The 12,721-nt window shown below is 35.1% G+C and overlaps 1 protein-coding gene and 1 non-coding gene across 7 annotated transcripts in view; both read right to left on the reverse strand.

Annotated features, from left to right (window-relative positions):
* The window catches only part of MICU3 (mitochondrial calcium uptake family member 3), an 87,704-nt gene that overhangs the window by 63,402 nt on the left and 11,581 nt on the right, over positions 1 to 12,721 (reverse strand). The gene's annotated exons all lie outside the window — the stretch shown is intronic.
* Positions 9,709 to 9,815, reverse strand: LOC117310070 (U6 spliceosomal RNA). The gene has a single exon (XR_004524328.1). It is a non-coding gene; the product is annotated as a U6 spliceosomal RNA (small nuclear RNA).

The raw sequence follows: 12,721 nt of genomic DNA on the forward strand, positions 1-12,721 counted from the left end.
GTGCATTAATTTTGTATCCTGCAACTTTACCAAATGCATTGATTAGCTCTAGTAGTTTTCTGGTGACATCTTTAGGATTCTCTATGTATATGTCATGTCATATGCAAACAGTAACAGTTTTACTTCTTCTCTTCCAATTTGTATTCCTTTTATTTCTTTTTCATCTCTGATTGCCATTGCTAGGACTTCCAAAACTATGTTGAATAACAGTGGTGAGAGTGGACATTCTTGTCTTGTTCCTGATCTTAGAGGAAATGCTTTCAGTTTTTCACCATTGGGAATGATGTTTGCTGTGGGTTTGTCATATATGGCCTTTATTATGTTGAAGTAGGTTCCCTCTATGCCCACTTTCTGGAGAGTTCTTATCATAAATGGGTGTTAAATTTTGTCAAAAGCTTTTTCGGCATCTATTAAGATGATCATATGGTTTTTCTTCTTCAATTTGTTAATATGGTGTATCCCATTAATTGAGTTGTGCATATTGAAGAATCCTTGTATTCCTGGGATAAATCCCACTTTATCATGGTATGATCCTTTTAATGTGTTGTTGGACTCTGTTTCCTAGAATTCTGTTGAGGATTTTTGCATCTATATTCATCAGTGATATTGGTCTGTAATTTTCTTTTTTTGTAGTATCTTTGTCTGGTTTTGGTATCAGGGTGATGGTGGCCTCATAGAATGAGTTTGGGAGTGTCCCTTCCTCTGCAATTTTTTGGAAGAGTTTAAGAAGGATGGGTGTTAGCTATTCTCTAAATGTTTGATAGAATTCACCTGTGAAGCCATCTGGTCCTGGACATTTGTTTGTTGGAAGATTTCTAATCACAGTTTCAATTTTATTACTTGTGATTGGTCTGTTCATATTTTCTATTTCTTCCTGGTTCAGTCTTGGAAGGTTATACCTTTCTAAGAATTTGTCCATTTCTTCCAGGTTGTCTATTTTATTGGCATAGAGTTGCTTGTAGTAGTCTCTTAGGATGCTTTGTATTTCTGCGGTGTCTGTTGTAACTTCTTTTTCATTTCTAATTTTATTGATTTGAGTCCTCTCCCTCTTTTTCTTGATGAGTGGCTAATGGTTTATCAATTTTTTTATCTTCTCTAAGAATCAGCTTTTAGTTTTATTGATCTTTGCTATTGTTTTCTTTGTTTGTATTTCATTTATTTCTGCTCTGATCTTTATGATTTCTCTCCTTCTGATAACTTTGGGTTTTGTTTCTTCTTGTTTCTCTAGTTCCTTTAGGTGTAAGGTTAGATTGTTTGAGATTTTTCTTGTTTCTTGAGGTAGGCTTGTATAGCTATAAACTTCCCTCTTAGAACTGCTTTTGCTGCATCCCATACATTTTGGATCGTCGTGTTTTCATTGTCATTTGTCTCTAGGTATTTTTTGATTTCCTCTTAGATTTCTTCAGTGATCTCTTGGTTATTTAGTAACGTATTGTTTAGCCTCCATGTGTTTGTGTTTATTACATTATTTTCCTTGTAATTCATTTCTAATCTCATAGCGTTGTGGTCAGAAAATATGCTTGATATGATTTCAATTTTCTTAAATTTACTGAGGCTTGATTTGTGACTCAAGATGTGATCTATCCTGGAGAATGTTCCATGCTCACTTGAGAATAAAGTGTAATCTGCTATTTTGGGGTGGAACGTCCTATATATATCAATTAAATCTATCTGGTCTATTGTGTTACTTAAAGCTTCTGTTTCCTTATTTATTTTCATTTTGGATGATCTGTCCATTGGTGTAAGTGAGGTGTTAAAGTCCCCCACTATTATTGTGTTACTGTCGATGTCCTCTTTTATAGCTGTTAGCAGTTGCCTTATGTATTGAGGTGCTCCTATGCTGGGTGCACACATAATTGTTATATCTTCTTATCATTATGTAGTGTCCTTCCTTGTCTCTTGTAACATTATTTTAAAGTCTATTTTATCTGATATGAGTATTGCTACTCCAGATTTCTTTTGATTTCTATTTGCATGGAATATCTTTTTCCCCTCATTTTCAGTCTGTATGTGTCCCTATATCTGAAGTGGGTCTCTTGTAGACAGCATATATATGGGTCTTGTTTTTGTATCCATTCTGCAAGCCTGTGTCTTTTGGCTGGAGCATTTAATCCATTCACGTTTAAGGTAACTATCAATATGCATATTCCTATGACCATTTTCTGAATTGTTTTGGGTTTGTTTTTGTAGGTCCTTTTCTTCTCTTGTGTTTCCCACTTAAAGAAGTTCCTTTAGCATTTGTTGTAGAGCTGGTTTGGTGGTACTGAATTCTCTTCACTTTTGCTTTTCTATAAAGCTTTTGATTTCTCCATCGAATCTGAATCAGATCCTTGCCGGGTAAGTACTCTTGGTTGTAGGTTCTTCCCTTTCATCACTTTAAGTATATCATGCCACTCCCTTCTGGCTTGTAGAGTTTCTGCTGAGAAATCAGCTGTTAACCTTATGGGAGTTCCCTTGTATGTTATTTGTCATTTTCCCTTGCTGCATTCAACAATTTTTCTTTGTCTTTAATTTTTGCCAAGTTGATTACCATGTGTCTCGGCATGTTTCTCCTTGGGTTTATCCTGTATGGGACTCTCTGTGCTTCCTGGACTTGGGTGGCTATTTCATTTTCCACGTTAGGGAAGTTTTTGACTATAATCTCTTCCAATATTTTCTCAGGTCCTTTCTCTGTCTCTTCTCCTTCTGGGACTCCTATAATGCAAATGTTGTTGCATTTAATTTTGCCCCAGAGGTCTCTTAGGCTGTCTTCATTTCTTTTCGTTCTTTTTTCTTTATTCGGTTCTGCAGCAGTGAATTCCACCATTCTGTCTTCCAGGTCACTTACCCGTTCTTCTGTCTCAGTTATTCTGCTATTGATTCCTTCTAGTGGAGTTTTCATTTCAGTTATTGTATTGTTCATCTCTGTTTGTTTGTTCTTTAATTCTTCTAGGTCTTTGTTAAACATTTCTTGCATCTTCTTGATCTTTGCCTCCATTCTATTTCCCAGGTCCTGGATCACCTTCACTATCATTATTATGAATTCTTTTTCTGGAAGGTTGCCTATCTCCACTTCATTTTGTTGTTTTTCTGGGGTTTTATCTTGTTCCTTCATCTGGTACATAGCCCTCTGCCTTTTCATCTTGTCTGTCTTTCTGTGAATGTGTTTTTTGTTCCACGGGCTGCAGGACTGTAGTTCTTCTTGCTTCTGCTGTCTGCCCTCTCCAAATATTACTATTAAATATAATACAATTATGATTTCTTGGCTTCTAGTAGGCATATTCTAATTAGATATGTTAAAATTTTTTATAGAACCATTTTTCACAGAACAGGAAAAATACAGACATTGTAAGTTTAAGTTAAGGTATCAGTGCAATATTTTTAGATGTGGCATATTTTTTTGGGAAAATGGAATTTTTTATATCAAAAAGATGTCGCACAACTGCTACTGACAACTACCCGGAATGGATCCTAGAGTTGGCACATAAATTATCTTATTTGTAAGCTTAAGGTAACACAACAGAAAAATGAAATCATAGAAATCTAGAGGTAGAAGAGACTTTAAATTTGCTTTTCATTTTACTGCTTCCAGGAAATTGCAAAGGAAGGAACACTTCTGAACAGATTTTATGAGGGCAGCATCACCCTGATACCAAAACCAGACAAAGATATCACAGAGAAGAAAACTGCAGGCCAATATCATTGATGAACATAGATGCAAAAATCCTCAACAAAATACTAGCAAACTGAATCTAACAATCCATTAAAAGGATCACACATCATGATCAAGTGGGATTTATTCCAGGGATGCAAGGATTTTTCCATATTCACAAATCAATCAATGTGATACACCATATTAACAAATTGAAGAGTAAAAACCATATAATCATCTCAATAGATGCAGAAAAAGCTTCTGATAAAATTCAACATCCATTTATGATAAAAACTCTCCAGGGGCTTCCCTGGTGGCGCAGTGGTTGAGGGTCCGCCTGCCGATGCAGGGGACACGGGTTCGTGCCCTGGTCCGGGAGGATCCCACATGCTGCAGAGCGGCTAGGCCCGTGAGCCATGGCCGCTGAGCCTGCGCATCTGGAGCCTGTGCTCCTCAACGGGAGAAGCCACAACAGTGAGAGGCCCACGTACCAAAAAAAAAAAAATCTCCAGAAAGTGGGCATAGAGGGAACATACCTCAACATAATAAGGCCTATATATGACAAACCCACAGCTAACATTATACTCAATGGTGAAAAGCTGAGAGCATTTCCTCTAAGATCAGGATGCCCACTCTTGCAACTTTTATTCAACATGGTTTTGGAAGTCCTAGCCACAGCAATCAATGAAGAAAAAGAAATAAAAGGAATCCAAATTAGAAAGGAAGAAGTAAAACTGGCACTGTTTGCAGATGACATGATACTATACATAGAAAATCCTAAAGACACCAGCAGAAAACTACCAGAGCTCATCAATGAATTTGGAAAAGTTGCAGGATACAAAATTAATATACAGAAATCTGTTGCATATCTATATACTAATAATGAAGTATCAGAAACAGAAATTAAGGAAAACAATCCCATTTACCATTACATCTAAAAGAATAAAACACCTAGCAATAAACATACCTAAGGAGGCAAAAGACCTCTACTCTGAAAACTATAAGATTCTGATGAAAGAAACTGAAGACAACACAAATAGAGGGAAAGATATACCATGTTCTTGGACTGGAAGAATCAATATTGTTAAAATCACTATACTACCCAAGGCAATCTACACATTCAATGCAATCCCTATCAAAATACCAATGGCATTTTTCAAAGAACTAGAACAAATAATATTAAAATTTGTATGGGAACACAAAAGAACCTGAACAGCCAAAGCAACCTTGAGAAAAAAGAACAGAGCTGGAGAATTCAGGCTTCCTGACATCAGACTACACTACAAAACTACAGTATTCAAAACAGTATGGTACTGGCACAAAAACAGACACACAGATCAATGGAACAGGACAGAGAGCCCAGAAATAAACCCACACACTTATGGTCAGTTAATCTACAACAAAGGAGGCAAGAATATACAATGGAGAAAAGACAGTCTCTTTAATAATTGGTACTGGGGAAACTTGACAGCTACCATAAAAGAATCAAATTAGAATATTCTCTAACACCATATACAAAAATAAAGTCAAAATGGATTAAAGACCTAAATATAAGACTGGATACTATAAAACTCCTAGAGGAAAGCATAGGCAGAACACTCTGACATAAATTGCAGAATTTTTTGGGTCCCTCTCCTAAAGTAAAGGAAATAAAAGCAAAAATAAACAAATGGGACCTAATTAAACTTAAAGGCTTTTTCACAGCAAAGGAAACCACTGACAAAATGAAAAGACCACCTACTGAATGGGAGAAAATATTTGCAAATGATATGACCAAAGGGATTAATATCCAACACATATAAATAGCTCATACAACTCAACATCAAAAAATCAAACAACCCAAATAAAAAATGGGCAGAAGAATTGAATAGACAGTTTTCCAAAGAAGAAATGCAGATGGTCAACAGGCACATGAAAAAATGTTCAACATTGCTAAGCATCAGGGAAATGCAAATCAAAACCACAATGAGATATCACTTCACACCTGTCACAATGGCTATCATCAAAAAGAAAACATATAATAAATGTTGGCAAGAACGTAGAGGAAAGGGAATCCTCGTACACTGTTGGTAGGAATGTATATTGGTGCAGCCACTGTGGAAAATAGTATGAAAGTTTCTTAAAAAACAAAAAATAGAATTACCATATGACCCAGCAATTCCACTCTTGACTATATACCAAAAAAAAAAAAAAAAAAACCAAACAAAAAAACCCCCGAAACCAAAAATACTAATTTGAAAGGATACATGCACCCCAATGCTCATAGCAGCATTATTTACAATTGCCAAGACATGGAAGCAACCTAAGTATCCATTGACAAAGGAATGGATAAAGAAGATGTGGTATACACACACACACACACACACACACACACACTGGAATACTAGTCAACCATAAAAAAGTATGAAGTTTTGCCATTTGCAGCAACATGGATGGACTTGGGAGGGCATTATACTAAGTGAAATAAGTCAGACAAAGATAAACACTGTAAGATATCACTTACATGTGGAATCCAAAAAATACAACAAACTAGTGAATATAACAAAAAAGAAGCAGTCTCACAGATGTAGAGAACAAACTAGTGGTTACCAGTAGGGAGAGCGAGGGGAGGGGCAACATAGAGGTCGGGGAGTGGCAACATAGAGGTCGGGGAGTGGGAGGTACAAACTATTGGGTGTAAGACAGGCTACGAGGATGTATTATACAGCACGGGGAATAGAGCCAGTATTTTGCAATAACTGTAAATGGAGTGTAACCATTAAAAATTGTATAAAAAATAAAAAAAAATTTTTTTCAAAATTGACTTTTCATTTTACAGCTTCTAGAAAATTGCATTTTACACTTTTTAGGAAATTATTTTATGGGAATTGCTTAACATTCTTTTCAAGTTTGCTAAAAATGTTTAGGGAATTTTCCTTCTAGTTCTAGAAAATGCTGTCTTCTGTTTTACTGAGAAACTGCAAAACATTCTACATTCTAGATCTTTAATCTCAGTTGTGTTACTTACAAAAATTGAACATATACATGGAAATAAAATTTTCAAACACACCTGTAAAATAACATTCATAATTTAGTCATAAAAATAAGTAATGATCATTTTCAGGTAACTGTGGATCCTCTAAGTCATGCTGCCATAAGATAAGCGGCTTAAGAAATGGTACAAATGATAAAACTTACATTTTTAATTACCACATCTTCCGCCCCAAAATAAAAAATATTGTCTCAATGCAATTATTTTCTCTGGAATTTCAAAACTCAGACCTTTGCAACTAGTACTTAGATGTTATTTCTTAAGGTAGTAAAACTAGGGCCTTCAGGCAACAGACTATATCATTATCTTTCCCATGAATAACAGAAAGCAAAGGTTCACTGCCAAGGCACAGTCTCATGTTACTTCAGGTTAGCAATTCGAAAATTTACTTTGTGGTAAGGTCTGGTTTTCCCAGGGAGGCAAGATTAAATGCCAGATAAAGGATTCACTACTTGACAATTAGAGAAACTGATGCCTACAAGCTGATAATACCCTAAAGAGGTAACTCGAAACAATTATATCAATTATCTAAACACCATATAATGCATTACCTTTGAGCAGCTGAGAAACAGAGACAGGAGAATAAAGAATGGAAGAAGGAAAAATAAAACCATTTGTATTAAGCAAAATTATTTTGATTACTCATCCTTAGTAGTTTATTTAAAAAAATTTTTTTTATTAAATCAATACTAATTTTTTAAAGTAAAGAATGATTAAAACATGTATTTAATTTCATGTAGGAGGTTGAACATTTGGTTATTAGGCCCTACCTGATACTGGCAACTGTACCAACATTTTTATAAAACATTAAAGAGCAAATGACATTTGAATTTAGATCTTTATATTTTCTGGGCAAGAGTCATATGAGATGTGCATGAGATTCTATTCACATCTATTTTTATTCTAGCTAAAAAGATGTTCATGGAAGTATTATACTTGGCTTTCTCATATGGCTTCAGGCTTATTTAAAAGCTTCTAAGAAGATAAAAGGGGTAACATTTTCTTTGCTTTTTGGGTGGTCAAAAGGTTAAACATCAAATTCTCAGTGTGAGAAAATCCCAAAGCCCTCTAGGTGAAATGTTTTGATGCTTAGTAAATGTGTCTATGTGGAAATACACACAGCTGAAGACCAGTCTATAAGCACTTCCCTGGCTGCAATCAAATTGGAAAAAATAAAAAGTGACCACTTGTTTTAAAGTCTCCACTTGTATTGTTATGTTAGCTTACATTACAGGGTTCTTTACAAGTTTACAAAGTACTTTGACATATATCATCTCATTATTTGATAGGATGGTAAGTGAAAGTATCTCTAAGGAGGCAGTAATCACAGTGGTTTAATGTGTATATCTCACCTCTTCTGCCTATTCAAGGGCTCTGCTCCTGCAGTAATCTCCCTTGCCCTTCCTACCTCACTACTTTCCCCTCTTCCGCTGAGTCCTTCCCTTCAGCGCATGCACATTTCTCTCGTCCTGGAAAGCTTCCGCTCCCACTTCTGCACTGAGCCACCATCCCCCTCCCCACCACTTCTCTCCAGCTCTTCACAGCAGGGCTACTGGAAAGCTGCCAGCATTTCCTGTCTCTGGTTTCCTCCGCTTCAGCAGGTCTCCCCTCCGCCACTCCACTAACGCTGCTTGTCAAGGTCACTGATGACCTCCGTGTTGCTAAATCCAGAGGTCAATTCTCAGTTTTCATCTTACAAAGTCTGACCCAGTTGATAACTCTCTTTTCCTTGAAATAATTTTTCGTAATGTCCAAGTCCACCAGGTACTCATTTTCCTCCTATTCCCCTGGCAGTTCCTTCCTGGTACTTCTGTTTGTACTGCCCTAGGGCCAGTCCTAGGGCCAGTCCTTGGACCTCCTCTCTTTTTGAATCTATAATTACTCCCTTAATCATCTCATCTAGCCTTTACATACTATAAATATACTGACAAATCCAAAATTTCTATCTCCAGCCTTCTGCAATAATATAAATTCCATGAAGGCAGGAATTTTTGTTTAAGTGGTACACTTCTATTTCCCCAGTGCCTAGAAGAGTTTCTGGCTTGTAGCAAGCTCTCAAATACTTGCTAAATAAATTAATGAGTGAATGTGGATGTAAAACTTATTGTAACTGTTAATGATTCCCTTAAAAATTAAAGCATAATATTAAAAAATCAATAATTATCTGGTATTAGCAGTGTAGCTGACCTCAGAAACTGTGGGGTGGGGAAGGCGATACAGTAAAACATGTTCAAGGATGCATCTTTTTAGGAATGGTAAATTTTCTGATACTGATTTATGTCCTCAAGTTTCAGATGTATATATTAATATATATATATTTTTTGTTAAAGTTACATGTAACCACTTGAAGATCAGAAATAGGATGTATAACTTTCAAACCACTAGAGGAAGAAAAATGATAAGGAGAAAAGGACCAATCTAATGTCAGGTGATAAAGGAAAAAAGATCACTCACATAATACAGCAAAAATGAATGTATACAAGTCCATAATTACAATAAATATGATTGGGTTAGACTCCTTCATTAAAAATGAGCAAGTCTCATATTGTGTTTTTTAAAAAGCTATGAATGTTCCTTATAAGAGTCAAACATTACCCAGAATGTTTGAAAATACATGGAATTAAGAACCAAAAGCATTCAATAGGACAAAGAAAAATTCACCAAGAAGATATTACACACACAAACAAAACAGCTTAAAATAATAGAATGAAAAAACGGTTAAAAGAATGCAATTTAACTCACAATCATGGCTGAGATATCAACACTTCTCTACTAGAAATGGATAGGTCAAGTGGAAAAACTAAGTAAGAAAAAGTATCTGAGTAACAAAACAAAGAAGGTGCTTATTAACCTTGATTTTAATAAACAGAGAATATATAAACTGACCATTTATTAGTCATCACTAAAACATCAATAAGATTAAAATGTTAAAGTTATAATACAGGTATAATGAAATATTCATATAGTAGAGTATTATTCAGGAGTGAAAATAAATTAACTAGAAGTCATATGTCAAAATGGATAAATTTCTTTTTTTTTATTTAAAAAAAATATGGAACGCTTCATGAATTTGTGTGTCATCCTTGTGCAGGGACCATGCTAATCTTCTCTGTATCGTTCCAGTTTTAGTATATGTGCTGCCGAAGCAAGCACCAAAATGGATAAATTTCTTAAACGTTATCTTAAAAATATAAATTATAAAAAGATAGGTACTGTTTATGTAAAATTTTTTAAATTGCAAAATAAGTGTATATTATTCAGAGATACATCCATTTGTAATAAAACTACGAAAACTTACATGGGAATGATAAAAATCAGACTTGGAACAGTGGTTACCTCTTTGGGGAAGAGAGGATTATGATGGGGGAAGGTATATATGTTGATAGTTTATTTTTTAAGCTGGTAGTACATACATAGTTATGCATTATAGTATTATTGTCTATTGTCTTTTTAAAAGTTGGATATACTCCACTTTAAAAAACAAACTCATTCAAGGCTTATTCCCTGCTGCATATGGAAAAATGTTAAAATTTAACAGCAAAAGACTGACAGAAAAAAGGCCACTTTGGAAAATTTAAGATACACCATTAAGTAAACAATTATTGGATTAAAAAAGAAATAAAAACTGGGATTACAAGTCTTTTGAAAATAAATGACACTTAGGAACTTACAAATAGCCACCTGTATAATTTGGTCAAAGTCATTACTGACACAGGAAAATTCATATCCTTACATGTATTTACTAAAGAACAATTAAGAATTTAAAATAAATGAACTATGTATTCAACTCAAGAAGTGAAAAAAGAGGATAAGATAAATTTGACAAAAACAGAAGGAAACAGACAATAAAGATAAAAGCAGAAATAAATAACAACCCCCCCAATAAATCAGTAAACACAAAATAGTGGTATTTGAAAAGACTTAATAAAATAGACAAACCTCTATCAAGTCTGATTTTGAAAAAGAACTGAAAATGAAAGAGACAACATTAAACATAAATTATGGCATATCCATAGTTTGGAAGAGCATCCAAATATAAGATCAGAATAAAGAGACCTATAATAAATATATTAATATCTCAGATAAATATCAGTATAAAAGGCAAGAACAATATGTACAGTATGGTCACATTTGTGTTAAAAAGGAAATGATATATGTGTTTAAGTTTACAGGCCTGTAAAATATATTTTAAAAAGGACTGAGGTGAGAAAAATATTTGTGACCTATAAAGTAGGAACAGGATTTAATATTTTGACATATCCTAGAAATCAGTCAATAAAAAAATAAAAGTTGGCAAAGGATATTAATGGGCAATTCCTAGGAAACTATAAACAAACAAAAAATTCTCTACCTCACTAGTAACCATAGAAATGGAAATTATAATAATCATGATAAATCATTTTTCACACTCAAATTGGGAAAACAATTAAACTTAACAATATTAAGTGAAGGGGAACATTGGAAGCCCATTTCTTATTGCTGGTAAAAGTATATCTTAGTGTAACCATTTTGAAGAACAATTTGACAGTGCCTATTAAAATATAATAGCTATGGACCCAGCAATTTAACATTTGCATCTACAAAGAACCCTGGATATTCACTGCAGCACTGCTTCTAACAGTGAAAAAAATAGAAACAATCAAAATTCCCATCAGCAGGACAATGGTTAAATAAATTATGGCACATCAATGGAGTAGTCTGTGACCATTAAAAAGTTCATTCTTCAAAGAAACATACACATATATATGTGTACATATCAATACATACACATACATACACACATATATACACATATATGCATAGACAGAAAAAGTTGTGGAATGGTGTATTATTTTTTAAAAAAGCAAACAGAACATATATTAACTCATTTTTACAAAAGGGTTAGCTTAGTCTAGAGGCTAGAGAGGACTTCATCAGGACCACACAGACAGCAAATGAGTCTGGGACCAGAACTCAGGTGTTAGGATACCCAACCCAGTGTTCTTCCACGTTACACAACTTGGTACACTGAAATGAAAGTGCCTGGATTTTACAATCCTTCAGGCCTAGGTTCAAATGCCAGCTTCAACACTTCCTAATTAGGTACACTTGGGGAAAAGAGATTTCTGAACTTTAGCATTTTCACTGTAAAATGGACAAATAAATACTAACTCCATGAACTGTAAACATTAAATGAAAACTAAATGAGCACACTTCCTTCTCCCCTGGTCAATAGAATCAGTTTATGAAGAGTATCCTCTCTATTAATCTATTATCCTCTCTATTAATCCTCTCTATTAATCAGTCGTTGGCACCTCAGCTCCACACAGAGAATGTGGCAGCTCAGTACCTCTGTGTCACTATAAATTGGGAGTTCTCTAAATACGTCCATGGTGACAAAACTATTCCAGTTGCCTGGCATTTCCTTGTGGCTCTCATCTGCCTCACACGCTACTCCCTTTCTCTCAATCTTCCTGGCTCAGCTCCAAACTCCTAGATTATACAGTAGGTGGTATTCTATTTATTTCTTGAGAGTGATGGCTGACCCGTAATGACAAAACCTTTAGCTATGCACTGAGCCACTGTCTTCTAGGCCTGGCTACATAATCACTCCAAAATAGTTTTTCTAGATTACAACTGAAAGAAACAAACACAACATACCATTAATAGTTTGGACTATTTTTCCCTAAATGAATCACCGTGAACTTACCTGCTGCTAAAACAAAGTATCATAGACTGGATGGCTTAAGTGACAGAATTTATTTTGTCACTGTTCTGGAAACTAGATGTTCAAGATCAAGGTGCCAGCATGGTCACGGTGTGAGCTCTCTTTCTGGGTTGTAGATTGCCACATTCTTTCTATGTCCCCACATGGCCTTTCCTCAGTGTGTGGGCACAGAAAGAAAGAGAGGGCAAGCTGTCTGGCGTCTCTTCTTGTAAGGACGCTAATCCTATCAGATCAGGATCCCACTCTTATGACCTCATTTAACCTTAATTACTTCCTTGGAGGCCCAATTTCCTAATACAGCCACTCTGTGGGGTAGGGCTCCAGCATATGAATTTTGGGGAGACACAAAACA

Source organism: Tursiops truncatus, chromosome 21 (assembly GCF_011762595.2).
Source record: "Tursiops truncatus isolate mTurTru1 chromosome 21, mTurTru1.mat.Y, whole genome shotgun sequence".
NCBI lineage: Eukaryota > Metazoa > Chordata > Mammalia > Artiodactyla > Delphinidae > Tursiops > Tursiops truncatus.